At 30.7% G+C, this 27,361-nt stretch overlaps 1 protein-coding gene across 3 annotated transcripts in view; it reads right to left on the bottom strand.

Moving 5' to 3' along the window:
• The window catches only part of LOC148273775 (BAR/IMD domain-containing adapter protein 2-like 1), a 349,284-nt gene that overhangs the window by 57,979 nt on the left and 263,944 nt on the right, over positions 1-27,361 (bottom strand). The window lies entirely within an intron of this gene.

Below are 27,361 nucleotides of genomic sequence, written 5' to 3'. Positions count from 1 at the left end.
ATGTAAAGACCTCTCCAAGGATACAATTCCATTCTCTTTAAGAATGCTGTCCTTAACTATGCATTTGGTCCTTATACATGTACTTGCACATTGTTCCATTGCGGTCTTTATTAAGTTAAACATTACGCACTTATTTTTAATTAACTCTTCTATTATTAATTAAGTTTGTTTAATTTAAATTCCATTTAAATCACATTTGTCATTTTGTTCACAAAGTTCAAGCATTTCGTATTTCAGATAATGTCGTTACCCCGACAATACGTCAGTATCGTATTTGAAAAATATATTTTGTCAAATTTCACATATCAATCTATTTTACTTGATTATACTATTTTTCTATTTAAATTTAATTCAACAGAGAGGGAAAATATTTTTGAGAAGCTAATATGGAAGTCTAGGCATTTACAGGGCTTATGTTCTGTCATTGGCTGGTTTAAGTGGCCACTTTACACACTGTGTAACATTCACCATTCTGCCCATGTTTCAACATTCACATTTCCTCAACTCTTCCATCTGTTGACTTTTGTGAAGTAAAAGAGCTGAAACCTTTATCACTATTTTTCTATCAGTGTATACCTACTTGGAGTTTTTTTTTTGCAACATTTTTTTCACTTTCATATACTTATAATTTTATTTTTAGTTCTATAATTGTATAAAAACACTTAATTTTTTTTTAAATATTAATTTTTTTTATAAGATTTCCATAGTCAAATTATCTCTAGACATTACTCTGACTAAATATACTGTATTATATTAAAAAGTCATAGGCCTTGTAAAAACCCAGATTTACAAACTACCATCTGAAAAATGTTCTCCATTTTTTTGTGACAAACATCGATAAGAAAACTCGTTTAATGAAATTTAAATGCGATCTCTTAGACGAATGTGTGGAAAAATCAATGTATATGACAATCAATATGACAGGGGTTATGAATGATGAAATCAGGCGAGAGTGTAAATCTGAGAAAATACAAAAGAAGTTTCTGAGATATCTCTACATGAGAGAGTGCGAATGTTATCCTTGGCTCTACCCGACTGAGTTTCTCCAGGGTATTTTTGGCTACAACGGTTAAGAGACTAGAAGGAATGTGTATTTGACTTCACATTTTTATCGATTGTTGCGCGGTATGATCAATAATTCTGAGATTATGATGAGCATGGGTCTGTATGTTCCTGATAATTACCTAAGACAGCGTCAGCATAGATTGTTTCATATTCCGATATTCAGGACCAACCTGCCTATGGTTATGCCTGTTGGAAGAGCTATCGCTATGCTGAACAACATCGCTCTGGATATTGATCTGTTCCATGTATCCGAAGGGGTTTTCCGGAGCAGGATTCTCCTACTTACTTTGACATAAGTCTCTTTCGTGTATTTTTTTTTTCTTTTTTATAATATGTACGTATCGAATATATGTTTGTAATGTTAATGTTTTATGTAAAAAAAAATATTGAATTAAATTGAAAATTTGAGTCAAGTTTAATTGATAAGATTACAAAAGAATCTCTAAGATGGTTTGGTCACGTAAAACGAATGGACGAAAAAATAATGGTAAAACAAGTATATATGGCGAAAATGAACGGTAACGTCAGACGAGAATGACTAAGGAAGACGTGGCATGATCAGATAAACCAAAATCTAAAGTCTGGTCATGTCAAAGCAGAAAGAACCGAAAGGCATGTATGACAAGATGTATGAATGTGGAAGAAGCTAGTAATGTATGCCAGAATAGACGTGTGTGGTGGTCAATTCTCTCTGCCTACCCCTAGGGGGAAATGGCGTGATGGTAGTAGTAGAAAAACCAATATTCGAATTTAAAATTTCAGTATTTTTTTTTATTTTGGAAAAAGTGCAAAGTGGCTCTGTTTTGACGCAAAATAAGGCTTTGAGTAACTCAGTCAAGCGCAGTACTGCAACATAAAATAGAAGCATGACTATTAAAATTGCAAAGCGGTTATTTGAGGCAATACGGTCTGAAATAAATATGGTCGACTACCTGCAGAGGAAAAGCGTATTATGAGCAAATTCAGAGGAAAGTTTTACTTTGATTTTGTCAAAAACAGACCGGTTATCAAATGCAGTTGAAATGCAATAAAAACAGTCAAACGACTGCAGAATGAACTTTTGTATAAATTTTATCGTGTGCACCTAACCTGAAAAAAATATCATTGCTTGTTTGTCCCACGGAACTCTAATGGCGCCGTTTTAAAAAGCGCATAACCCTTCAATCTCTCATATTACTTGATGACAATCGTCAATCCACCAAAATATCTTGTTTAAGATTAAATAAATCTTTCTGGCGGTAGTCAATTATCTCTTCTCAGGAGAGTAACACCTTTTCTGTAAAAGGTGCCAGACTCTGGAACAATCCACCTCAAAGTGCAAAGTGTAAATTTTTTGGTGACCTAAAGACCGTCTAAAAAGACGCGCTAGAAACTGTTTAACCTTAGAACCCCAATTCTTCATTTAATCGTTCCTTTTTTTACCTGGATGCTCTTCTTGTCTCCTTCCAAAGTTCTTGGCTGATCATAAATTCTATGCATTCCTCACTTCGCCATGTAAAATATAGAAATATTTCTTAGCTATACCCATTTGGCAATATACCCGCCAATGTACAATTGATATTTTGTACAAAAAATTGTATACTAAGTTGCCTAGTATGTAGGTGAAATAATTCAATTAGATAAATCTCACCCTCATAAATAAATGTTTCAGCTCTTTAACTTCAAAAACATCAACAAATGAAAGAATTGAAGGAATATAGATGTTCGAATATGGGCAGAATGGTGAATATTACACAGTGTGTAAAGTGGCCATTTAAACCAGCCATTGACATGTCACAAACCCTGTAAATGCCTAGACTCCCATATTGTTTTCTCAAAAATGTTTTTCCTCTCTGTTGCAACAAATTTAAATATGAACAACTCCCTAGGGAGAAAATTCAGCCAGTCTGCAAGCATTTGGACATACTCAAAACATTGTTGAATTAACGACCTGGTAAAAGAAGAAGTATAAAAAATTAAAAAATTGTATTCAGGCTTTGCCTAGTAGTTGAATTGGTTCAGCTGGATGAATCTCACCCGCATGATAAAAGTTTCAGCTCTTCTACTTCACAAAAGCCAACAGATGGAAGAATTGAGAAAATATGGATGTTCAAACACAGGCATAATGGTGAATGTTACACAGTGTGTAAAGTGGCTACTTAAATCAGCCAATGACAGGTCATAAGCCCTGTAAATACCTAGACTTCCATATTCCCTTCCCAAAAAATTTTTCCCCCTTTGCAAAAAATTCAACACTAGTTTGTTTACGGTTGGTTAAAATTTATTGCTTTAAGCAATAAGTTCATAATAAATAATTATGAATAACAATTTTAAAAATCACCTTCATCACAATGTGTACACGTCGCAACTGGTCTGTATTATGATAACATAAGATTTTTATATTGAATTAATGATATTTGATTTGTATAAAATTAAAACCAGCAATTTGACTTTTCACTAATTTGCGGTAAACAAGAAAAATTGTTTTACGCTTTAACCAGATAGTAAATTTATTGCATGTTTATTGAATTACTTTAGTTTGAGATATCTTAATATATTAAATTAATCTTCGAATAGATTCAGTTTAAATTAAAACAATAATTAATTATAAATTTTTTCAGATTGTTGTTATTAATACTGAATTTCAAACCTTGCTGAATATGATTCTAACCGAGTATTAGATTGCTGCTTTTGTTTTTTGTCGTGTTCAAAGGTTGCGGTTTTTGATTATTACCAAATTCGAATTTAATAAGGTTGTGAAAATTAAAACGTCAATTTTTCTTATAATCTAATCTAAATATTTATTACCTATTTTTTTACTACTTTTATCGAGTTATTAATACGGTTTAAAAAATTAAAAGACTCATATTTTTACTTTTGAATAAAAAAACAAAAAAATTGAACACGAATCACGTTCGCAGATTGCTGCATTTGATATTAATCGGGGTTTTTAAAATCTGATTTTCCATTGCAAATTTATGTTTTTAATAGTATGTTACTGAATAAGACAAAAACAATTCAAATGGGGCAATGTTGCCCCACCTATAACTCGATTTGCATAAAATCGTCAGATTGCTGTTTTTTATTATATAGGACTCGTTTGCTATGGGTATGCAAATTAAAGTTAAAAATAATCTTGCACGTGACAGATAATTTATTATTTTTGTTATTTAAAACAAAGTTATCACATATAAAACTAAAACATAAAATCTAAACAAAGATTGATAAATGACAGTTGCGTAAAGTTGAAATTGGAGTCAGATAATCCTAAAAGGAGCGGGGGTTCATATTGCCAAGCAAAGTGCCTTTTGTTGACAGAACGTTTCCATAGCTCCTATCTAGCAACATGTAATTTGATAGACGGAACAACATTTTCCGCTCTTTTACTTCACAAAATTTTAAGACGAAGGTCTCCTAATTACACTCAAAACTTATTTATGGCACTAAAGCAGTGATTTTTTTACACTCTATAAATATATCTAGCTCCCTCGATATATTTGAAAATCTTTATGTCAAATCTATAAAACAACTTTATGTAAAAGGTTTGTTACTATACGCACGTAAACATTATTCTCTACCTTCCGTTACAAATAAAAGAGTTACTAGATACTCCGCCCTGATGCTGCAAAAAATAAAAAAATAAATACAACCTTCGGTAAAAGAGGATTGGCCTACAACTCGGTTAAAGTGTACAATCTACTTCCATTAATTAGTAAGTTCTCAAAATATAGCATCGCTATTAAGAAATGGATAGTGGAGGTGGGTTGCGCACGGATCGATGAGTGGATCAAGTCAAATATGTGAAATGTGTATACTGTTTATGAAATTTGTTCTTTTGGACTATATAAATTGGTTATGTTTTTTATGATTTTTTTAGTTTTTTATTGTTTATTATGTTAATTATAATTATATTATTTGGATTAATTACGTTTTTTTTTCTATTATTATTTTAACTTTGTTAGATAGCTAATCTTAGGCATGTTTCACATTTTTTTTAAATTTTCCCTCGGCAAGAGACACTCCAGTGAGGGAACATTATTCTGTATAAAAAAAGAATACAAACAATGTGAAAGTATAAATAAAAAAATATTCACTGTTGGCGTTTCTCTATTTGTTTTTTTTTTGTTTGTTTTTAATCATTTTCATTTTAATAGAAGCTTGGACCATTCAAAAACCCTTAAAAACGCTTTGTTTAATTTGTCATTTTATGCACGGTAGACGAATAAGATTTTTTTTTTAAATTACAAATTTGTGAACCAAGTAAATTTTTTTATTACAAAAATATATATCTTAAATATTAAAACATGTATCCAGATACTTTCTATCTCCAATTCAAAATAGGCATTAAATACAACTCCTGTTAATAATTTATCTTTTGCGTTCTTCGTAAATGTTTTTACTAAAAAGACATTCTTTTGAAGTTAAAAATTACAGGCGAAAGCTCGCAGAGACTTTTCAAATGAAACTTCCCAGACACTTTAGAGTAGCAAATAAAATTTTAAATAACGAAACAGGACTTTTAATTATGAAGCTCAACCTCTTTGAACCTCAAAAACCAAATTAAGATTATAGAATTTGGCTCCTTGAAAAGTGGAATAACTTTTTGGCGAACGCTTGCATCATTGTTCATATTTTTAAAGATTATTTTATTCATTATATTCCCAAGTAATTATTTCTTTATTTGTAATATTGAAATAATCATTTTCGATAGATAGATGCACGGTCGCTGTTATCAATATGTTTTTTTTGGGGTGATACCGTGTGTGTTCAATTTGTTCCGACGTTTCGGCTACCATTGCAGGAGCCATCTTCAGGGTAAACTGTGTTTGTTGTGTATACAAATTTAACACACACGGTCTCACCCAAAAAAGAAACATATTGTCTTGTTTGTTTCCCAATACAATTTTGTGTACAATAGAAAAATAACACATAGTTGCTACGAATACCGATGAAAATATTTAAAATGTATTAAAAATAATTGATTTCATTTTCAAATAAATAAAGATTTTGGGGAGAAATGCTTTCATACATAACTTTAAAAAAGAAAATATATAAAAAATATGTCACTCCAAAAACGCATTTTGGCATTGATAGTTGTGACGTCAAAATTCGTGACGATGTTCTAAAAAAATTTTAATGTTTGGAACAAAGCTAAAAATTAACATGAATCGTGACGTATTAGGGGCGTTTCCAATGCAATGACCATTTTTGCGTGAATTCAAAATTTCGAAATATTTTGTATCCTACTAATGAGTAGCAAAAATTTTTTTTTACAGGTTAGCATTTTATAGACCATTTTTACTTTGAAAATATAAAAAAAGGTTATATTTTTCTATCAGTTTGTTTTTTATTCACGTACGCATTAAAACTAAAAAATATTTTATTTTATTGGTTTTTGAAGGAAATTGATACTAGGCAATACGCTCGCCAATGTGTTTATATAATTGTATAAAAATACAAATAAAACGAATAAAAGATACAGTTTTTTAGTGGCTATGACAGAAAGTACATGTTGGGGTTGCGTGGGTTAATCGCTTCCTAGGCTCCGCTACGCTATCGCGCTTTGCGCTATGGAGTCTGGGGGCATCAGACCGGAATAAATAGAATTAGCTATATCCACTATTTCACTGTTATTATTACTGCATCCATTATACAACACGACCAAATGTGTTATAATAACACGATGGAATCAAACATTTCAAATTAATGGGATGTATGAGGATTGGCAAGGCTTAGCTCATAGCCCTGTGTAGAACATGCTTTATGTATATACTGCCTTTACCCATATTTATGGTCCATTTTCATATAAAAGACAATTTAAATTTATTGTAACAGATATGGAAATTATCAAAAGCCTCATAATCATTTTTTATCCACACCAAATGGTGCATAGGACACTGTTTGTTTACTCCAAAGCACCGCATCCAGTTCATGTTATAGATGAAGAAAAAATAAACTGTCTTACAGGTGATAGTCCTTACATTAATCTACCATGCCAGAAATAAAAAATCAGGTTCATTACAAATCACTATTGGAATTAAGCTATATGTCAGAATTTATGATCTCACCTCTGAAGTAATCAAAATTCTGATAGGTGTTAGACAAGGCTACATACATTCATCAATGCATTAGAACTTATGCTTAGAATTCATATTCAGAGAAGCCATAGAAGATGTTAACATAAAGATATTGATAAAAGGCATAATCATAAACAACTTTCGCTGATGACACTGTCATTATTGTTGACAATGTTTAACATCTGCAGCAAATTGTCAATATGGTCAATAATTTTAAAAACAACTTTAGGCTTAAAATGAATGCGCTCAAAACAATAACCATGGCATTCAGCATACAAAGATGTTCCAACGTCAACCTTACTATGGATGGTTGTGGATAAGAACAGATATCACATTAAAATACTTGGGCTGCTGGTTGAATGATGAGTGAAATAAAGTCTCTAAAATAAAATCCGGAAGTAAGATGGCGAGGTAGGTCAAACTATAAAAAAAAAAAACTTGCACAAGACGCAGAACTGTAAAAGTGTACGAGTTTTCAATGCTGTTGCATTGAGTAAAGAGATGGACTCTACAAAATCTACATAAAAAATAAATGCTGTTATACAAAAAATTGCCTTATATCTTATGGGTCGATGAGTGTCCAACGAAAGAGTACTAAATATATATAATAAAATAGGAGAACCGCTAACCACTGTTAAATGATGAAAGGCTGTATACTTAGGCCGCATAAATATTGCATGGGGAAAAGTGTGCTCTTCTGCAGCTCATAGTGGAAGGGAGGATAAAGAGGAGCATAGGATGGAACGCTAAAACGCATCATGGTTCACGATTTTTAGGCAGTAAATTAGAATACCAGATGCAGCAATGCTCATCGGAATGGCCCAGGATCGAGCGGAGTTTTAAGTTATGGTCACCGATTTCCCATAGGAGCGACACAAAAAGAAGAAGGGATCGAAACCGAAACGTAAAACCGGGTAAGCAAACGTCTTAATCACTAGATATTAAGAAAACTCCAATCGTCAGTCGTTTTGACTTCCCAGAAAACAGAAATCAAGTGAAAAGTAATCCACCGCGTACTGTGGGGTTGGTGCGTTTGCTTACCTTGCGTAAGTTTCAGAATTAGATTCCTGGGTTGACACGAAATATTTAGTATTACAGATATATCTCCTTGAAAGACCAGAAAAAAAAGTACTCCAAGTTTGGTCGAACTAGGAAACGGAAGATAGTTTTAAGGATTTTTTATTTTATACCAACTTAATAACATCAATAATTTATAATTGATCGTCATCGTGATGATGGTGGTCAGCACAAGTAGATTCCTTTCCATACCCGAAACCATTTAAAAGACCGGAAGTCTTCCTATTGCTTTCACTCGTACAAAAAGAAACTTTTTTGTTAGTCTTTTAAAATGTTCCATTTTTAAATATCGCGATTTTAATTAAATTTAACTCAACTACTTTCACTGCCCTTTTTACTCTGAGTTTGGTGAATTACATGAAGGGCCTTTTCCAGATATTGTCATTCAACCTCATAACTATATTGCAAAGACGAATGGCACAAAAAACTGTATTTTCTTGTACCCATTATGGTAATTTTTTAAATTGAAGAACGTCAGATTAGATTATTATTACCTATCTGTATTTTAAAATTGCCTGGTTCAACGCCGTTTTAAAAAGCTAACAAAATATAAATTCCATAACCATGCGTGTATTACCGTTTTTTTAAAAATGACCACGATATATTTTTTACCATTTTTTTATTTATTATTTTTCTGGTTAACTCTCCCCTACATCTTGCAGTACAGAATCACTAGGTGCTAGCATTCGCCACCCCGCAATATTCCTGCACTTTTCGTGAACAGCATAATATTCAGTAGTGTTATAATTAAACTCAGCGCTGTGGCTTAAGCGTGCACATGGTGCAATAATAACTGTTCATTATTCATGTGACGTACATATCCCCCTTCTAGTGCGATCTTCTACTACAATGCTAGACTCTCCTCTCCTACTAAGATATTTTGCTGAATCACCGATAAATTAATATATGTTTTTTTATACATTTTTTTATCATTTGTGTTTGTCTTAATCAATTTTATGGACAAGTACTGAATTTTAGTCACAATAGACACAAAAACCGATAGAAAGAAGAATCAAAAAAATATAATCAATTATCAGAAATATTTTGAATGTTTCCAAATGTTTGCAAACATGTCTAGATTTCACACTTTTTAGGAGTTATCCGGATTTAAATTGATTGCAAAAGAAATGGAAAATATTTTTTAGAAGTCAAACATGGATGTCTAGGTATAAATAGAGCTTATGGCCTGTAAATGTTTAACGAGAGAAGATATGTCCGGCTAATTATGTTCTTATCGTTTGTTTCTTGGCTATAAAACTAAGCCGAATTTTTGTTTTTATTTATCGTTTATCATCGGAATGATTTTTTTAGGTCTCTTAATTTTGAAATTACTCCACCCGTGACGTCACGAGTTGTCGTCAGTGAGTTGTTCTGCCATTTAAAAGTAGAGCCCCGTAGTTGTCAAAATACAGGAAACGTTGAAAAAATGGCTACCCGGAAACCGGAAATCTGTCAGGACACATAATGTTATATTTGATTGGTTATTGTTCACAAAGTAGTTTATTTTTAATTATACTTATTTTATCAATTTGTTCATACAGTAACGGAGATGTTTCTCTAAAATGTATGAAAAAAATTATCAAAATAAACTTTAAATGAGTAAAAAAAAAAAATACGAAGCTTTTCAAAACCGTAGCGAAGATTACACGATACATAAAAATTTTAATTGATTTAGTTTAATTACTAAACTTTCTCATTGAGAAATATAATTTCACAAGTATTTTTTTATAACTTTGGGCCCATTTTTTATCACCTAACTGTTGTACCTTTAAAAAATATATATATATATATATTTTTATCACTCCCACGTTTTTATTGACTTGAAACCGGAGCCACTTCATTTAAATCCGGAATTGGAATGCATTCAAATACTTTGTTGAAACAGTGTATCTGATCAAGTATTCAATTGTTAATTTACAAGGTAAATTTAACTCATTCATCCCGGGTGTTTATTAAAATATTCACGAAATTGAGATTAATTTAATTTAAGTTCATTATGTGATTACTGATATCGCTAAGAAGGTATCTTTTTTTTCTTGTGTTGGAAGTTAGGATTACACAGATTTTTAAAATTTTAGTCTGATAGTTAGCTTTTTGGTATGTTTGTTTTAGAACAAGTTCTCGCCGTCCTTCTTAATAATATTTCAGGCAATTTTTTAAACATATTTAACTAAAATTTAACTTATTTAATAAGAACACATTATAAAACACACCTTGATTCTGATGTTCTATGAACTTTGACGTTTAATTATCAGTTTGGAAAATAGTATTCAATACAAATGTTGTTTTTTTAAATTTATATTTTTATAAAACATATTGAATAAGTAAAAATAAACGTGGAGTACAAAAACATACGCATGTTTTACTCTCAGTAAAATTAAATGACTTTAAACCATTTATTTCAATTTAATTAATAGTACAGATACATACATGAAACAAATAATCAATCGGGTTATGGTCATGTGGCTAGTGCTGTGAACAAATAACAGATCCTAGGTTCGTACGCCGCTCTACCACAACTTTATTCTCATTTTCTTATGGTTAGTTTTTTGCGACTCGTTGAGAATGCCCCCCAAAATTAAAATATTTAGGTAAGGGCTAAGAATACAAATGTTTATTTTTATAAAAGTGAAAATTAATGATATTGACATTTAAAATTAAATGCACAAATATAAAAATAAAATAAAAAACAAAAAATGGATGTTTACTGTTGTTTTAAGTATTAAATATAAAAATATTAAAACTGTAAAATTTATTAGCAATTCCATGTTTTATATCCACAGGATCTAAGAGGGTTAATTATATTCGCCTAAATTGCAGACTCGCTAGCAAAAATAATAATTCAACATGACGAGTACTTTTATAACAATTTAATGAAGCATCAAAAATGCTTTCAGGTGTAAAATAAATTTAAAATCAATCAGAGATGTCAAATATTTTGTTTTAAGGGGCTCGTTAGAGTTAATGAAAGTATACAATTTATTTTTAAAATTAAATATTAGTGAGTTAAGTGACAGAGGACATTGGTTTCCGGGTGAGACATACAAATTTTTATTCAAAAAAATAATATCTTTGAATAAGAAATAAATATAAATTGGGAGATTAGTAAGCCTAGTGCTGTAGTAATTAGTTAATTAATCTACGATACATGAGGTTCCGGCTTCGATTACCAGCAGGGTCGAAGTGAACTGTTTGTTTGATATATGGCTTTTTACTCTGAGTGCCAAAGCCTAAGACTAATAATCTTAACGTCGATTATAAAATAATCGTGATTCCCTGCGATTGGAATATCAAAGCGGTACTCTATGCACCACTATGCAGATGGTGAAATAATTCAATCAAATATAATTTTCATCAATGTAATGGTCAGCGCGTTTGCCCACCATGAAAGAGGTCTCGGGTTCGATTCCCGACATGGTTGACATGAAATATTTATTGAAAAGAGGGTTTTTACACAAGAACACCTCATAGTCCCTGGACTGGTACCTGAAACGTAAGACAGATCATCTTATCGTCAAGTAACAAAAATGATCAAGATACGCCGCGATTAATGTATCAATGCAGTGCCCTAAAAACCATTAGGTGCGGAAAAGAAATGATGATGATAGTATTGTCAGTTTACAAAACAGCTTAATTTGTGAGAATCTGACTTTCAGTTTATTACGTTTGTTGCAAACATGGCAACCTGTAATTGCATATTCCAAAGTTGGCAATCTACAAAATAAGATGTTTCAACAATGTTTGATTATGTCCAAATGCTTGCAGACTGGCTGGATTTCCTCCCTTGGGAGTTGTTCATATTTAAATTTATTTCAACAGAGAGGGAAAAATTTTTGTGAAGGGAATATGGAAGTCTAGGCATTTACAGGGCTTATGACCTGTCATTGGCTGGTTTAAGTGGCCACTTTAATAAGCCCTGTAAATGCCTAGACTTCCATATTCCCTTCACAAAAATTTTTCCCTCTCTGTTGAAATAAATTTAAATAAAATGTTTCATTTCACTACTGTTTCTTGATGTAATCGTTTTGATTTTAACACGAGTTATATATATAATAATTACTGGTTATAGGTAATACAAATTTTAAATATAAAAAAAAGAGGAAACATTATTGTTTCAGTATTTTTGTGGCTTACTCAAAATAAAGAATCATAAATGTTGCCGGGTTTACTCTTCATTGTTTTCGTGAGGATTGCTATCAAAATATAACAATATTAAAATTATTTAAATATAATATTAAATTAATTTATGTTGAATAACCGAAAGAACTCAATTTGATTCTACAATTTCTTGACATTTTCAAAATTATTTTTCGCTTGAGTAAAATACAACCCATAAGAAGCTCAGTGTTATAAATTGCGCACTTAAAACTGGTGCAATTCTTGAGCAACTAAATCGTTTGCCATACAATCTTAGGACGATTTCTTAAAAGGACATGGACTTAGCTCCCACAAGTTAGAAGTTTATTCTTTTTAAGTTATTACACTATAAAAGACTGATGAAAAATATTTTATAGAAAAATAAAATATAAAAGACTATTAAAAGCAACATAAAAATCATATTCATTTCCTCGTCTTCACGCTTCATTATTTTACAATTCTATCTGAAAATGGTTTATCAACACTTAGCATTACTTAATATGCACCTATAACGTAATTCAAAAACAAATTAATCTTTTTTATTAAAAGATAAAAAAAAAGGAAAACATAAAACAGGCATAGTTTAAAAAGAAACTTACGTAGCCTCTATGTATCAAGTTATCAAGAAGTGGTAATTTGGATTACCCATTCAATCTTTTATGGAACCACTGTGTGTGATAAGAGAAATGATGATGAGATTAAAAAAAAGTTTGCCCTCTCTGTTGCACGCTGACGCTTAATTTATATCTATTTTTTCTGATAATGGGTTGGTCAACACTAATCATTCCCTAATAGGTACCATTTGCGTAATTTAAAAACGAATTCAACTTTTTCATTGAAGTGGAAGAAAAGAAAACATAAAGCAAACATAGTTTAGAAGAAACTTACGGAGACTGTATGTTGAAAATGTTCCATTAAGTTAAAGTTTTGTCGTTAAATTTGTACGTGTTCACTTTTTGTCTTAAAGCCCGACCGCTATTTAGAAGCGAATAGCTCTGTTGTTCAATTAAGGTTAGCTTAACTTGGAAATGTTCTTTTATTTATGTTCAGATACACGTGTTTACTTCCGCTAGCTTTGACTTAGGCATGGCAGTTACAGTTATTTTAAGAAATAATTTATTTGGTAAAAAATCAACAATTTTTACATATAATCATCATCAGCCGTGTCTTGTCGGCATAGGCATCCCCTTAATTTTTTATATCTCCCTATCCTGAGCCAACCGCTTGTCTTTTATCATCAGACCACCTTCTGTCGACACTTCTTCTACCCAACATTATTTTTGGTACGTGTACTTGTGCACACACAGATCTGGATTTTCTCCCAAGGGGGAGTAGGTATATATTTTTTATTTATATCCCTACAGAGATGAGGTAGACTTCTTCTACTCGTTCTAGGTAGCCATTTCAGAACTTTTTTGATCTGTGGTTTTAGCTATATAACCAACCTAGTTCCATTTCTGATTGGCAGTCCTGTGGGCTACATTGGTGACCTTTGTTAATTGCTCTAATCCATGTATTGGTTTTTCTGTCTCTCAACGAAATACCCAGCATTCTCCTTTCCATGACTTACTGTGTCACTGATAATTTGTGTAAAAAAAATTCGTGAACACAAAAGTTTCACAGTCATGGGTCAGTACAGGGAGAACACAAGCATCAAAATTTTTTTTATTTTATTTATGTGAGTACTACGGAGATTCCAGGATATATGAGAGCTTACCAAAGGTAGCCCGTGCTAGACCTTGCTTTTTTTTTTCTACCTCTTGATTATCTTTCCCGAGGTTTATTTCGTGTCCTAGGTATATACTAGTATAACCATAAAATTTTTCAATGATTTGTCCATTTACCAAGATTTTTACATCATTTCATTTCATTTACAATGATTGGTTTGCATCACTCATTACTTTAGTTTTTGAAACATAAATAAAACAATTTTGTTTTGAACCATTATTTTTTTTTCCGACCGGTTTTTAATGAAACCAGCTTCTTCTTCAAGGTTTACGTAACTAATGAATTATTTCCTATTTTTTATTTATTTATTTTATTTTTGCACCACAACAGGCCATGAGGCCCAATTACAGCGGTGAATTACATCACAGAACACCCAGGCTTGAGAAAAATCACATTTAATTTTTGTGTTCTCACCAGGAATCGAACCCGGAACCTCCGTCTGTGAGTCAAGCGTCTTGACCACTACACCACGGAGGCCGCCAAATTTTATTTTATCCGTGTTTACTAAATACTACATGCGAAGAATTTTATCCGTGTTTACAAATTTTATTTTATCCGTGTTTACTAAATACTACATGCGGAGCTAACAAATCAAGCTTTATTTTTTCCTAAAAGGGTGGTAATTTAAGGTGCATATTTCCGAAGCCAGGCAGGAGTAGATTAAAATAAATATTGTTGATTTAGTTATGAATATTTTTTTCTTATTTTCAATCGCTTTTTTAATTTATAATATATCCGAGTTGTCTAATTTTAATATTTTATTTTACACATGAAGTACTTTTAATCTAGTGTCTGTATTGAAATTGTAATTATTTTCTATCAGATGGTTTGTAAATACAGAAAAATATTATTTTACGGCACCTTAAGTGTTTTTTTAATCTATAATTAAAGTTTTTTTTAGTTTTTCCAATGTTGATTGAATCGCAATCATTACCATTTAATTGGTTTATGCAATTTTATTATATTTATGGACTTTGCTTTTGTGATTTTTAACAATTTTCCTATATTATTAGTTGTGTTGAAAGCAAGTTTAATGTTCAAACATTAAACTTGCATTATATCATCAATGGTTGAGAATTAGATAATTGTTTTTTTATTCATTTTATTATAATGAATAACCACGAAATTAGTGCTTTGAATGTGAAATTTTAAAAAAAAAAAACATAATTATGAACATTTATATTTACTGACACACTCATTTAACTAAATGGGTGTTCTATCAACGCATACAAGGAATCTTTTATATTTAGTAAAGCAGAGATGAAAAATATCTACGTACGTGACCAGAGAGAATGGCAGTATTATAATAATGACATGCTCTATAGAAAAAATCATTATTTCCCGAATTTGTCCTACGTACCGTAAAATCGAGTGTAGTTTGGAGTATTGTCCTGTTGGATACAAGATATTCTATAATTTATGACATTATTCACAAGTTTAAATATAAATAATTAATCCGCAATTAAAGCATATTTGTGCTATTAAAAGGATATACAGAAGTACATAGTATGTAATTCAATGGATTGAGGAAAACACGAAAGTGAATTATTCACTGACTGGAATTAAATTAATTGTTCAAGAGGCTATTAAAGGCAGTAAAATAGGTGAAACGTCATAAATCCTGTAAATGCCTAACACTCGAATTCCCTTAGCAACAATGTTCCCCATATTTGGAGCAATATGCTAATAAAAATTTGTGTTTTTAAGCTACAGCAAACTTTTGAAATTTTCAACCCACACGCAAACATTTCAACTTTCACAACCAAAGATATAAAACCAACATAAAATTATGTAGTTTTCACAATCTTGTCCCTATGTTTAAAGCGATCCATTAAAACATGAAGTTTATGGGAAGCAACACTTCGCTTCGTGCAGATGTTACACCACCCTATTGGCAAGGGCCATCTGTATTACAAAATAACACTACTCACTGTGTTGATGCTAGGGTGGTGCAAACAAATTGCGGCTTCCATCTTCCAGAGAGCTGAGAGGAACCTCACCCCAAGTAAATTAAATATTATTATTTTATATTGCGAAATTATGAAAATTTACCTCATAATTGGGTGCACAATTACAACCTCTATTTAAAAAAAACATATTTATTTTATTTTATTTTTTATTTGGTACACAAAAATGTCTTCAGGTTACAATTCTTATACAAAATAAATATATGTTTAAAAAAAAGACTTGATAATAGGGCCGGCCATCCAATTAAAGTGTCTTTAGGTTCTAATATTTTACAAAATAAAGCAACGGTTCAAACAAGAGTCTGGTTGTAATCCTGTGGCTAGTGTATCGCACTCACGGATCAAAGGTCCGTGGTTTGAATCCTGTACCCAACTTGATTTCTATTTTCTATTAGTGAGTTATGTACAATTTGTTGAACATAGGCCTAAAAATTAAATATTTTGGTAAATTATAAGAAAGCAATTTATTATTTTTTCCAAAAAAAAAAGGAAAAAATTTGATAACTAAAATAATTAACAAATTACAACAGAGATGAAAAATATTTTGGAGAAATTAAAATGGAAGTCTAGGCATTTATAGGCCTTATGACCTATAATTATCTCATTAAAGTGCCACTTTACACACTGTGTAACATTTGTTTGAACATCAATGTTTTTTTCAATTCTTCCATCTGCTGATTTTAGTGAAGTTAAAGAGCGTTAACCTTTAATATTGTTAAGAAATTCATCTGATCGAATTATTTCACATAATTTTCAATTTTCAATTTTTAACAATTTTCCGATTTTCAAACTTCTTGGACCAATTGAAAACAAACTGGTGTTCAAAGCAAAAGGCAAAGCAAAAGTTCAAAGCAAAAGGTGAATATTACTGAGTATGTAAAGTGGCCACTTAAACCGGCCAATGACAGGTCAGTTAAACGACTAGACTTTCATATTCCCTTCTCTAAAATAATCTCCATCGCTGTTGTAATTTGTTAATCTTAATGACTCCCTGGGGCAGTGTTTCCCAATTAGTGGTACGCATACCCCAGGGGTACGTGAAGTTGCGTCAAGGATAGGTACGTGCGGCAATCTCTTGACTAAGATAATTCATCAGTTAAAAAACGATTACGCAAACAACGAGTGCAGAAATATATTTTCATCGAAAAGTGTAATCATTACGTAGAAAAACGTGCAATTTGTCACATTAAACTGATTTTTACTGACATAAGAACTGTATTTGATGGTTTTCTTCTTTGCCATCTCAATCCTGGGGATTGGTTTGCAGCAAAGTCTTGCATCTCGTTCTCCATTGTTCTCTATTTTCTGCAGCCCTCTTCAGCTCGACATATGAGGTGCAGTTAAAATCTTCGCTCACTTGCTCCAAATATTCCCACCGGGGGCGCCCTCTATAATTTGTCCCCTCAGCCATTCCCTCTAAGATGTCATGCAGGAGACCCTCATGGGGCATAATGTAGCCAATTCATCGGGCTCACCTCTCTGAGATTTTTTTGATTAGGTGCCTACCGTCTTCGATTCTGTTGAGAACCTCGTCATTACTGATGTGGTCTCTCCAGCAAATTCCTCTTATTTTTCTGTAGCACCACATCTCAAAAGCCTCTAGTCTTTTTTTATATCTTTTGGTAAGGCACCATGTCTCACAACCGTAGATAAATATACTCTATACATATGTCTTGCCAAGTTGCTTGTGGAGTTTTTAGATTCATATTATTCGACTCAAAAATCTTTGATTTTTTGTTAAACTCAAGCCTTGCTTGGTGTATGCGGCAGACGACTACTCTTTTTGTTCTCCCATCCCAGGTGATCCTGCTTCCAAGGTACACAAACTTTTTGCGTTTTTTAGAGTTGCTCCTGACATTAATATATTCATTCGTTGCTCATTACGGGCCACAGTCATTACTTTGGATTTGCTTTTGTTTATTTTCAAACTATATTTATTATTTAATACATTTTCCATGGATGTCAGAGCCTAATGATAGTATTCAATGTAAAAGAAAAAATAATATGTTTCGTATTAATCATTCGCGCAATAAGCAAACGTTAGTTCAAATTCTTTCTTGGAGTGGTATGTAGGAATAATCCATTGGGAACGACTTCCTTAGGGGTTAAAATCCAGAATTTGTCTAGAATCGTTTAGACGATCATAAAACAGCGAATATTCTTAATATGTGAGAAAACTTTGTAAACATTTAAGTTAGTTCGATAATTTACAAAGAAGATGAAACGCGTCACATTATACATTTCTGTATATTTAAAAAAATAAAGTAGCATAAAAACCAAAAAAGGATTTTATTTGGATACCTTTCCAAAATAAAACAAAGTCTAATCTATATGATTCTTGCAATTGCATTATGATATCAACAATATTATGAGTTTGTCCAAATTTTTGTAGATAACGACTGGATTCAACTCTCTAGGAAGCTGTTAACATTAACATTATATTACAACAGAGATCTTTGTAGTAATATGTTTATATTAACAGCTCCCCAGGGAGTTAAATCCGGTCTTTGTCTAGAAATATTTGGGCAAACTCAAAATATTGTCACTGGATCCACTTGGTCCATGTTGAAGTAAAGAAAATGAAAAAAAAAAATTCAGGCGTTGCCAGTATGCAGGTGAAATAATTTAATTAGATGAATCTCACCCGCATAAATAAAGGTTTCAGTTCTTTAACTTCACAAACATCAACATATGAAATAACTGAAGATATATTGTATGTTCAAATATGAACAGAATGGTGAATGTACATAGTGTGTAGTGTCCATTAAAACCAGCTAGTAGACTTCTATATTACTTTCTTCATCCATGTTGCAATATGTAAGCGTTGTGATATATTAATTCGAATGTTTTATTTTGAATATGCTATTACTATATTTCTATATTGCAGTACACAACCTATGCAATTCTAAAGTAAACTTTCTCTCCGCGAGGAGGTATCCAAATGCATAACTAGGTACTGAAGAAAAGTGTTGGAATACTTGCATGATAAATGCATAGGAATGAAGAAAGTGCAGTTTAATTGCATTCGCTACTCGGGTCATCACTACAAGTGCACGATTAGACTGCTCTAAATGGCAAAGGTATATAATATGTAGAGAATTAGTAATACATACAATAAATGCACACCTGTAAGCATCTGACAATTCAAATCCAACCATAATCGAGAGGGAATACATTTGGTTTATCAGCCCTAGTTCCTGTGCAGACTCTTATCAGAGTAAAAATATAAAACCATTAAAAACTAAGTCAACAAATAATATATTTTTTAAAAACATTAACTCGGCGTCAATAAACCTGGGTGTGAGACACCCGGCACATTTTTAAATGCTCACTACTTATTTATTTCATTTATTTATTTTTTTAGCTAAATTTAGAACATTACTGAGTATCCAATTAATTTTCAACACATTACAAAATATACATATCAGATTTATTTAATAGAAAAGAGAAAAAAGTCATGTAAAATGGACATACATATTACAATTTTGAAATTGCCCTCCTAAGATAAATCCCACTGTCATGAAATATATCGACATCCGAGGCGATACGATTGAATAACACGATTGCTCTACCTACCGGCATATCCATCGGCAGGTTGGTTCTGCATCGTGGTCGGTAGAACAACTTGTGTCGCCTTTGTCGAAGATCGGAATTATGTATGCGACCACCAATGAGTTGAAAAAAGTGAACACCCAAATGAATATCCCGGCTCACCAACAATGATTGGTAGCTCAGTACTCCTAGTAAGGAGTCAGTCGAAAAAAGCCACGGGTAAAATCCATACTCTTTGAGATACAGATAACGCAGATTTTTTTTTTGCACCCTCCCTATAATTAAGTAAAACGTGGTTCCCTTTGGCGACCAAATGATGGAACTAAATTCAAAGCGACTTCTTACTAAGGAATTATTTAATGTTTTTAGAACCTAAATATTCGAAAAAAGCATTTCTAAGAACAAATCCAATCATTTTAAGGGAGTTACTGAGAATGATATTATATGTAGATTGAATGAAAACTTATCGTCAAATAGCACCCCAAGATCCCTGGACGTCGACGCTCGTTCAAGCTTTACTCCATCCATGATATAACGGAAATAAATTGTTTTGGACGCTCTTGTGTACGATATGACAAAACATTTAGGGACATTGAAGAACAGATTATAGAACTGACAATGTCCCATTCCCTCCAATTCCGTAGCTGGAGTAAAAAGACTGACGAATCAATAGCTTGCTTTGTTTTAGTAGTGCCTTGCACGTGGGTTGAGATGGGTGGGTTCAACGTGTGATCGAGTGCCTTACACTCAGGTTCATTGTTTGTGAAACAATTTGTGTAATTTAATCGGGTAATGGTACCGTGGCTCGGGTTGCGGACTCACGGATCAGAGGCCCGAGGTTTGAATCTGACTAGACCCTAACTCGATTCCCATTTTTTAATTTTGATTGGGTTATATACAACTCGTTGAAAATAGTCAAAATATTGAAATATTTGAGTGGATCATAAGAACACAAATATTTATTTTCTTTAAAAAATAAATAAAATATTTTTATTATTAACCACTTATTTTTTATTATCCTTTTTTTACTATTAAATGAAATAAAAAACATTTTAAAAGGTATATTTTATATGAATCTCAATTAATTTCGATTTAAAAAAAATAATTTAAAGAAGAAAATTTTTGTTTTCATAATTTATAGATTAAGTGTATAATTAAAAATTGTATTTCTTTTAAGTATTCTAATAATAAAATGTAGGTCCATCCATGAAATAAATAAAAATATATATTTATATGAATGAAAAAATTATGTGATTTTAACGCATAGTAAAAAAATTGGTTTACTTACGCCGCGACGGGATAAAAACTATTTTTAAAACCTTGAATTTGAATAGTTTTTTCCAAGATAAAAATTAGTTTAAAAAGCCATCATCATCATTATTTTTCCGCCCCTAATGTTGCATAGGGAACTGCATCGGTAAACTGATCACAGTGCATCTTGATGATTTTTCTTTCCTGAAGGTTAAATTATCAGTCTTACGCATCAACTACCAGACCAGGAACAATGAAATATTCTAGTGCAAAAACACATTTTTAAATACATATTTTATGTCAACCATGTCAGGAATTGAAGCCGAGACCTCTGCATAATAGGCAAACGCGTTGACCACTACACCGCGAGGCCGACAAAGTCACACGTTTAAAAAGTAGCCAATGGAAACCAAAGAAAAAATAATTTTACCAAGAAATAGGTCATAAACTTTGTAAATGCATACACGTGTATTTTTTCTGTGAAAAAAAAAAATACCAGTTAGATAGCGTAAGATGTTAAATCTGGCTAGTATTTGTTTACCTCTTCTTCCGTCTGTTCATCTTTGTAAAATTGAATTTAAAATACAGGTTTTATGTAGCCCTTTAACTTCACAGAGATTAAAAGATGAAAAAATTATTTTAGTGTGTAAAGTGGTCACTGAAAACTGCCAATGTTAGTTCATAAGCCCTTGAAACGCCTAGGCATTTATATTTCACTCCTCGAAATGTTCTACATATAAATATGTATATGTGCGTGTATGAATATGTATGTATGTGGATGCATGTGTGCGTGTATGTATGTTTGCATGTGTGTATGTATATTTATGAATATATTAATATATGTATATGTATGTATTTAAATATATATATGTATGTTTGTATGTGTGTATGTACATATGTGTATATATGTGTGTGTGTGTGTGTGTGTATATATGTGTGTATTTATATATAATATATCTATTTGTCTTTAGTTTTTGTATGCAACATTTTTATTTGAATTTTAGTATGTATTTTCTTTAATTTTAAGATAGAATAAAAAAAATATTTAGTTTCAGGCCCTTGAAACATTATAAATACAAGCGGTCATACTTTCTACCTAGATGGGTTCATGCTCATTCGGTTGTACATAGGAAGTAAGTAGTACTGACTTTGCAACAATCACCGATGAACCGGAAATTCAATCTGTTTGTACAATATACTCTTATAAATGTATATATTTTTTTTTTTTTTGTTGAATTTGTGTGCCTAACAAGATGTGCCAATGTAAGATTTACAAACCTAAAATGCATCTTTTTTTCCTAATTTTCTTCAACACTTCACTATTTAAATTTAATTTTTTTTTTTTTTTACTAAACATTACTTTTACTGAGTTTAGCTTTAACAAGGAACTATGTTTTCTTTATATTTAATAACTTTGAATTTAACTTTAATTTTATACAAATTGGCTACGGCTGTTTGCTATACTAATAAATAGATACACATTTTAATTATTATACATTATAAACGATAGGTATAAATATTATGTTCACTAATGATAATTGCAGAAGAAAATTAAAGAAAGTTGATTTTGGATCAAATTATGAATAAGTATCACAAATTACCGACCTATGATAACATTTGCATGAAGGATAATCGCTTGGACTGATTAAAGCAGAAACTCATCGGTAAATAGATATTTAGAATTGTTCTGCATCCATTGTTCAATCCTCGGGTGCTAATGAACGCGGTCGGTGTCCATACGAATCTTTAATTAACAGTTGCAATTTAAATCGCTTAACTTAAATTAAAATCTAAAACTACTTATTAACACCGATGTGGTAAAACACAAAGCAAAAAAAGTATCAGCATTTAATTGAATATTTTTATTTGATTGCTTTTTCGGAAGTTTCCAAAAACTTAGGTTTTAGTTCAATGGATAGAAATTTACATTCCAGATCACATAAATATCTCAATGTACCTATTACGAAAATTAATTAAACTAATGGCGACAAAGATGATCAGTAAAATAACGTACTTTTTAAATACTATAAATAGCAATACGATCTCGGTACGATACGGTGTATTTTTCGACCTTACGTTGGGTGCCAAAATATACACCATGCAAATAGCGTTTTTTTTTTATAATGCAAGCTGATTTGTCAGAGATTTGCTTTAAACATTAAAATCAATATTTTAAATTTTATTTTTAAAAATGCTTTTGAGATGGTTTTGTAGCTAAATAAATATTTAAATTTACACACATTAGAAACTAGAAGTAAATTAAATGATTTGTTATTTTTATTTAAAATATTAAATTCAATATTTGACTGTTCCGAACTGTTAAAACTAATTTACTTGCGAGTGCCCAGCCGGATTACTCGATTTAATAAACTCTTATATATAAATGTATCTACAACTAACTACAGTGCACACTCGCCTATAAGGATAATTTATGTGTTTGCAAACGAATACGCAAATGATATAGATATATTTAATACAACACTTTTGAATTTTAAAAGGCAGTATATCAATGTATCATCTCCAAATTTAAATACTTAAATAATACTATGTTGTTTTATATTGTATACCTTTTATTAACTTATATCTGTATTCTTAATAATTATTATTTTTCTATATTCTTCTAATTTAAAGATTTTTTAGTGTAACCGATGGGAAAAAATGAACTTCTGTTCTCTCTACTGGAATATATGTATGTATGTACTGTATGTAAGATTAGTTTTTATATATTTTTATTTTCTTTTTCTTATTACATCATTTTCAATTTTGACTACTTTTGTGTAAAATATATGTCTGTTCTTTATATATATATATATAAATATATTTTAAACATGTAGAAGCCAGCAAAAGGCGTATAAATAAAATATAAAATTAAAATTTGAACGTTTTGATTATACTTTATTTATTTATTTTTATTTTTTTAACACTTTTTATACATATACAGTTTTAATAACATATAAGGGCGGGCATTTTACCTTAAAGCAATTTCTTCCTACCTGCCCAAACCGTTTAGTTTGATAAAATTGATAAATTGAGAAAAGTACATGGACATATTGAATCTTACAATTTTATTCAAAAAACAATGTTTAAAAAAATAAAAATACATAAAAAATTAACACTATACTATGAAGATTATAAACAACAAACACTATAATATTCTTCTATTTTAACGAATAAATTCATCATACCAAGTATCAATATTTTTTTTCAGATTATTATATTGTATTTTTTTGTATTAAATTTTTGTAACTTATCAGACATTTCTAAAACGTTTATTTAAATTTATTGTTTCTGTCAATCGATTTTTAAAGAAATCAATTATCAAACTTTTTTGTTTTAATAAATCCTTTAATGTTTATTTTTGCCTACGCAAAAAAAACTGATGATATAAAAATGCAAACAACAAGAAAAACCAATAAATTATTAGTGTTTTTAAAGAATCTGGGAAAGATAATAATTTATTATCTCTATAAACCGCTGACTAATAAAAAGGATTATTATTACTATGAAAAATATTATTTGACTTATAATATTCAGTAACTTGAGGATTATTAAGCGAAACTTATATGAACGTTATTCAAACTTAACAAAATTTAATGATCAAATTGCGACTTCATAAAGATATGTCCCCAGAGACGCTATATTTCAGTAAAATTAATGTATAAATCTTTAAATAAATTATATCCGGTTAGGGCTCTGCTATAATTTAATATGCCAGCGTGCGTCCCACTTTACAATACCAATTTTACTAGTATAGAAGGGCTAGCTGTTCCTAAATATTGTAATAAATATAGCGATACGGTATACTTTAAATGTGTAACATGTTACAAAACAATATAGACGACACTTCCCTTCAAAAATATTTATTTTAGATATATTTATATATCTTAATCAAATTTGCACCTTAATTCTTTGTTCCTGAGAATTTACTCTTTGGGAAAAAAACAAACTGAAGACCAAAAAAAAATGTCTTTGCTATAAATTTATCAAACTACATAAACCAATTATTCTTAAAAAAATTAGAAACATACTTATCAAGTTTCTATTACATCCATTTGTTTTCTTTTATATTATTATTAAGTTTTATTTTGATTTTTGTAAACGGTTAATAACCTCTTTGCAAAAGCTCTTTTGCCGTTAATGAATCAATAAATGAATTTGGGTTTTAAATACAAGAGTGAGATGTGTGATCTAATTAGGATTGACATAAAAAACCTTTTTGTATTAACGATAATATAATAAATAAAATTAAGTATATGTAATATTTAATTAATATTATAAATGTTGATGAGATAGATAATATATTTTTTTAAATATGAGAATTTTCTGATGAAACGCATGATTGCAAGAGGAGGTTTAGTGTCTTTTTATTATTTTCTTATTTGTTAATAGACAATTAAACTGAGCCAAAATTGATCATTTTTTATTTTTACTTATCATTTTATCAGAGCTATGATTTTTCAAAGTTTTGTATTTCTAAAATAACTCCGCGTGTTACGTCAGTTCTTCCAATTGGTTCGTTTACGGTAAGCAAACCGGATATCCTTCACAGCTCTCATATTATTGATTGGTTCATATGAACCAGTGACGTCGTTCAAAGTAGTGCGTTTAAAAAAATATTTTGCATTGTTTTCTTCGTAAATTTTTAAGAAAGTTCACCTAACAGTTTAATGCTCTAATTTTTACCGGGCGCAAGAAACATTTTTGTTTCTAATTTCTCGTTGAGCTGAAGTTCCTCATTCAGCAAGACTTATAATATGTGTAAATATTTTTCTAAATAAACAAAACTTAAAATCAATACAGTCATTCCGGGTAACATTGGAATTTAATATAACATTGGACCAAAACCTGACTTATATATTACTGATTACTTTCTAAAAGTATAAAAAAACCTTTATCAATTTTTTTTTTATTTGTGTGGTACCACCGCTCGAGCCCAAGAGTAAGTATGTTTGGGGTAATGGACACAAATTCATGTTTTTTTTTTTAATGCTTGGGATCAGAAGAGTATTTTATATAAAGAAAATATAGTTCAATGTTACCCGAAGAGATTTTTAGTCAAAAATCAAGAAATTCGTTCATCGAAAATACTTAAGTCCAAAGTTACCCAAATATCAATATAACATTGAACCACCCATAAAAACGTCATTAAAGTTATGTTTTCATGTAATTGTATAAATTTTGTGGTAAAATTTAGTTAAACGGAGCATTCAGAACACCAGATAATTCATAAATTTGCAGCTGGCTCCATCCAATAAAAAAAATATTAGAAAAAACTTGTTGAAGTGGTCCAATGTTATCCAAAATGACTGTTATTAATTCAAGATTTAAAAAAATATGTTTATGAAGAAAATTTAATTTTATTGATCAACTCTTTTTATGTGAAATAAAATCATTTCGCCCTTTACTTTCATTCCATGTATAAACAAACTCAAACCGAAGTATCATGTAATGCAATCTCTTTAACGCATAATGTATTGTTATAGGCAGTTCAAATATCTCGTCTTTATTCGTTTTTTCCGATACCACCCTTGATTTTTATGTCTACTTTAAGGCATTTGCATTCAAAATGGCTCCTTTCGAGTTATTTATCATTGGGAAAAAGTTTGTTGGGGTTGTAGAGCTTAAAACCGGGGATATAATTCCGATGCAAACCACGGCCAAGCCAAAAGCAACCCATAAAATAAAATGTATTGCGGGATTTTGTCGAAAATCGCGCTAGTCGCGTGTACTTTAAAATTGCTTACACAAATTTTGTTCCTCTTTGCACGTATTAAAACTCTCTTATTATTTATTATCGGATAACAGAATGGTTTTAAGTGGTGCTGAATTTTTCAACAATGTTTTTAGTAAGTACTGACGCAAAAAATATTGTTAACAAGAACTGGATATAACCCTTAAGTTATTTTACCAACTCGACAAACATATTTAAAGGGCACAGATTTTTTAAACTATTTATTGCATATTCTTGAGCATTTGTTTGAAATGCATAGATACTGCAGTGCCTCTGAAATATTTATGTCTGGACGGATAAATTGCTTCATAGGCATACTTTGCCGAAGAGCTTGGAGCCTATGGCAACACCTAAAAATTTCCAACGATATGCTTTCATAAACCACTACGGGGTAAATCTACTCACCTATGTTTAACACTACCCGCGCTTAAATTTTTACCTCAATGCTCGCGTGGACAACTATAGTAGGCTAAAATAGTGTACATTTTTTTTATTGTTAGGGGTATTTAAAAAAAAAAAAAGATACTTATCATAATTATGCTTCTAACAGATGCAATATTTCTTTTTTTTATAAATACCGTAAACTATTTTATTTTTTGATGTTTTCAATATTATACTATTTTTTTAACTGGTTTTATGTACTCGAAAAATAGAAAAAGTATTGATAACCTTAGATATAATGATAATATAATATGGAAAATTCACTGGTTTATTAGTTAAGTCTAACTTTGTATACCATAAAACTATGTAATTGTACTTTATGTTTCCTGAATAAAAGATAACAAGTAATAAAAACA

Source organism: Micrasema longulum, unplaced genomic scaffold (genome assembly GCF_059751315.1).
Source record: "Micrasema longulum isolate JH-2025_06_02 unplaced genomic scaffold, ASM5975131v1 h1tg001837l, whole genome shotgun sequence".
Taxonomy (NCBI): Eukaryota; Metazoa; Arthropoda; class Insecta; order Trichoptera; family Brachycentridae; genus Micrasema; species Micrasema longulum.
The sequence above is the reverse complement of the archived record's forward strand: the minus strand, read 5'-3'. Positions and strand labels throughout refer to the sequence as shown.